Source organism: Capsicum annuum, chromosome 7 (assembly GCF_002878395.1).
Source record: "Capsicum annuum cultivar UCD-10X-F1 chromosome 7, UCD10Xv1.1, whole genome shotgun sequence".
Taxonomy (NCBI): Eukaryota; Viridiplantae; Streptophyta; class Magnoliopsida; order Solanales; family Solanaceae; genus Capsicum; species Capsicum annuum.
In genome coordinates, this window is record NC_061117.1 from 12,803,809 (window position 1) to 12,808,536 (window position 4,728).

At 31.9% G+C, this 4,728-nt stretch overlaps 1 pseudogene; it reads right to left on the minus strand.

Moving 5' to 3' along the window:
- Positions 1 to 1,791: 1,791 nt before the first annotated feature.
- LOC107877056 lies at positions 1,792 to 3,150 on the minus strand (annotated as a pseudogene).
- Between the last annotated feature and the right edge of the window lie 1,578 nt (positions 3,151 to 4,728).

Sequence of the window (4,728 nt, forward strand, 5' to 3'; positions counted from 1 at the left end):
TTTTGGTCTAATGCATACAAGTGTTTTTGTATGCAACATATCATATTTCAGACCAACACATGAAGCTTTGTTCTCATTAGAGATGGTTTAACTATTTATGAAAGGCATTCAATGCTAAACCATTATCATTAAGATGAATTATTTTGGTTACATAATCTGAAAGTTATGCTTTTAACTCAAATTTATTGAGCAAGAAACTTTATGAATGTCAAACGGAGGTTGACAATGAATATACATATGATCATCTTATTAATACATCTTTTCAACATATCCCATGATAGGTGAACGGGCCCATATTCACCTTTTATACCTTTTAGATTTTAAGAGATCCAATCCCAAAATTAGTTGGTCCAACCAACGTATCATGAGAATAAACAACATTAAAGTTCATGAAGAATTTTTGAATTCTTCAATATATGTTTAATACTTAATATGCACATCTTTAAGATGTTATAATCGTTCATGTCAACTTATGAACTTTTATACTAGTAAACTCCAAGTTTACCATGACATGTACTTTTTTCTTTAGTAAATTTCAGATTTAGTATTACATGAATAAATTTCAGATTTACTACTTTAGAAGTAGATTTCGAAATAACTCTTCTCAGTTATTCTGCCTCATTCGGAGGTGAGTTGTGATACCATCACAATTAAATACACATTTGCATTAATAAGCTTCTCATCCCCAGGAATGAAATATAATCATGCCTTAAGCGTATCAAATTATGATAGCTACTACAGAAGCAAATTGAGGCATACATATGATTTACTGCTACCACATTCAATTCACGGAATAAAGCATATCAATGGGATATATTTCATGACTTTTCATCAAATACTCATTATTTTGCCTTAACTATCATAATATTATCAATACATGCATTGAGATTCAATCTCAACGTCTTATCCATATAAAGATGTCTTAGTCATAAATTGATGAGACTTGAGCCCAACATTTTATCATCCCTTTTGATAATATTGTTCTTGAGGAATAAATTTAAAACATAAATGGTTTTAAATCAATTATTTTTCATCAAATCCAACAATAATTATATTATTAGTAGCAAAAGATAAATAACATAAGAAATTACAAACCTTGAAATCTTTAAGATTTATAATCTCACCTTATTTGGCATAATCTCACCTTGTTTGACAGAGTCTCGTGCTGAGAACGTGTTATAAAACTATAAAGAATAAAGAAGAAGAAGAGTAGAGATAATAGAGAAAGTAATTCTTATTTTTCTTTTTCTTTTGAGGGATGATTTACAATGAAGAAAGCCCTCCTTTTATAGGAAAAATTTACTCCTAGTTTGAGTAAAAAACAGATATTTCAAATCCTAATAGATATCAAAACAGATATTTCAAATCCTAATAGATATCAAAGTAAATCTTGATAGACATTTACGATAATGTAAATACATTTATTTATTTTTTATTAAAATAAAAAAGTCGGCTATGAGCTGTAAGAACAAAAATGTACGATAATTAGTAAATATGTCTATATATTTATAATATTTATGTAAACAGACCTTTAGTAAAGAAAGTACAGCTTTTCTATTATTTTTTTATGATGATGACTGTCATGTGATATATTTTATAAAATTTTATATTGATTGCCCGATATCAAGAGAAAATAGTGACAGTGTGATTTTTACATTTAAAAAACAAAATCCAAAAAACATAAACTTGAGCAACACCATAGAAAACTACTCCTACTAAACTTGTACAGTTATATTTTCTTAACTTTATACAAGTTGAACATTTTTGAAGTTCATACATATACTGCTTCTCAACACACTATAGTAATATAGTAACTTTACTTTATACAAGTCCACATGCATGCTCTAATAGCTTTACAAGTACATATATGCATGCATCTATTTTTCTTTATATTTTCTTACCATATGCATAAAAAGCTAGTTAATTAAACACATAAAATAATCATTAAATACTTAAAACCATGGAGGAAAATTAGTTTCACCATCCAAGTTGCATCCATAAGTTATCCCTGGATCAGTCACTGCTTCTTGAAATGAAGTTGTTTGTTTAGCTTCCTCCCCCCATACGGTGGTACGTGTCATTGATTTCTGGCAGCAAGTTGAGGTCGCTCCACATATCTTCACCAAGTTCTTTACTGATCTGATTATTTTTTTCGACAAACTCTTCATGATCAGCTTTTTCGTTCATGTCCAAAGAAAATGATGTTGCAGAAAAGTCGGTGCTAGCAAAATCATTGTTGAAATAAAGCGAAGGATCAATTTCAAAATCATTGTTGAAATAAAGCGAAGGATCAATTTCCACATTCCAAGTTGATGGTGAGGCCACATTGTAAATCGATGGAGATGGAACTAGTGAAACTGGAGTTGCAGCTGGAGTTGGAGCTGACCTGGAACTCTCATTTTTGACAAACTCTTCATGATCAGCTTTTTCGTTCATGTCCAAAGAAAATGATGTTGCAGAAAAGTCGGTGCTAGAAAAATCATTGTTGAGATAAAGCGAGGGGTCGTTTTCCACATTCCAAGTTGATGGTGAGGCCACATTGTAAACCGATGGAGATGGAACTAGTGAAAATGAAGCTGGAGCTAGAGTTGGAGCTGGCCTGGAGCTCACATTTTCGACAAACTCTTCATGATCAGCTTTTTCGTTCATGTCCAAAGAAATTGATGTTGCAGAAAAGTCGGTGCTAGAAAAATCATTGTTGAAATAAACGGAGGGATCATTTTTCACATTCCAAGTTGATGGTGAGGCCACATTGTAAATTGATGGAGATGGATCAGCTGGAGCTGGAACTGGAGCTGGAGTTGGAGTTACAACTGGTCTGGAGCTCTCGTGTTGGGCTTGGGCCGGAATGTTGTAGAGATGGGGCAAATTGAGTTGGGCCTTATCAGGACCATAGAGCTTAAGGGCCGCAGCATCATATGCCACAGCGGCATCATAAGAATTGTCAAATGTACCAAGCCAAACACAAGCTCCGCGATTGGGCTCACGAATTTCAGCAACCCACTTACCCCAAGTGCGCTGGCGCACGCCTTTATACTTGCATGTGGCGTTCTCAGGCCCACCTTTGCCTTTCATGCGGCCTTTTTGCGAAGTCGCTTGTGTTGGTTTCTTGGACCTTCTTTGTGGAGAAAGAGAAAATTTTGAGGACATTGTGGAGATTTTTTTTTGGGGGTTGTTGAAAAGAGAAGAGAGTGTTTTTGCTTCACTTGTGACTTAATTGGGCTGAGGAGGGAGAGAATATATATACACTGCTTATGTCTTCATTTTTGTTCTGATGCTAAGGAACTTCCAAGAGAAAGTGAGCGAAGAATTCTGTTTATGGTTTTCTTCTTCTTTTCCTTTTTTATTTTAAAGGTTTAAAAAACGTCAATAGTTTACGAAATATTAGGGTGTTATGGCCCAAAAATTGATGGCCCAATCGAAAATTTTAAAGTGATTTTTAGTTAAGTTCAATACTAACTCAATTCTAGTTGGGTAAATGTCAGGAGTAGGTCCAAATTAAGGTGTCTTTTAAATTTTAGTGTTTAATAAAAAAGTTTTTTTAGAATAGCATTTACCTATTAACTAATTTCTTTGAATGAAATTGCCCCTGACTAATGGATTAAATTATATAAATGATCCCAATGGATAACAACTCCATATTTATATCTTTTAACTTTTATTTTTTTCTCTTTTTAATTTACTTTGATTTTTTTCTTTTCTATTTTTTATTTTTAATTTTTCTCAACCCTTTTTTTTTTCTCTCAACTTCTTTTTTCTTTTTGTTCTTTTTAGTTTTTTCTCAACCCTTACTTTTTTTTTTCCTTTACACCTCTCAATGTCTACTTTTAATAAAAAATTTATTTATTTTTCTTTGATTTATTTGTCTTTTCTTTTTAAATTTTTCTCGACCTTTATTTTTATTTTATTTTTTTTTCATTTTTATCAACCTTTATTTTTTTTTCATTCTCTTTCAACTTCTACATGTTCTTTGATTTTTATTTTTTTTTAATATTTTTCTTTATTTTTTGTAGTTTTAATTATTTTTGTTCTTTTCTTTGATTTCTTCAATTCAAGTTACATCTCATGAGCAAGAGTTGACACTATCACATTATAAAGACAAAACTTATACTTTCAAACAACAAAATGTATTTCATGGGCAAGAGTTGACACTACAACATTATAAAGGCAAGACTTACGACTTTCAAACAACAAGTTATGCTTCATGGACAAGAGTTGACACTACCACATTGTATTTGGATTTATCAAATGTTTTATAACTCTTACCTTAGGGGCAAGACTTAGCTCAGGGACTTTCAAACAACAAATTATATCCTACGAGCAAGAGTTGACTTTACCACATAATTTTTCATTTATGAGATGTTATACAATTTATTGTCTTAGAGGCAAAACTTAGTTCAAGGACTTTCAAACTGCAAATTATGCCCCACGGGTAAGAGTTGAGTATACCACGTTATGTTTTCATTCATGAGATGTTCTACAACTATTGTCTTAGAGGAAAAATTTAGCTCAAGGACTTTCAAACTATAAATTATGCCCCACGGATAAGAGTTGACTCTACCACATTATGTTTTCATTTATGAGATGTTCTACAACTAATTCCTTAGAGGCAAGACTTAGCTTAAGAACTTTCAAACTACAGATTATGCCCCGCGAGCAAGAGTTGACTCTACCACGTTATGTTTTTATTTGTGAGATATTCTACAATTATTGCCTTAGAGACAAGAC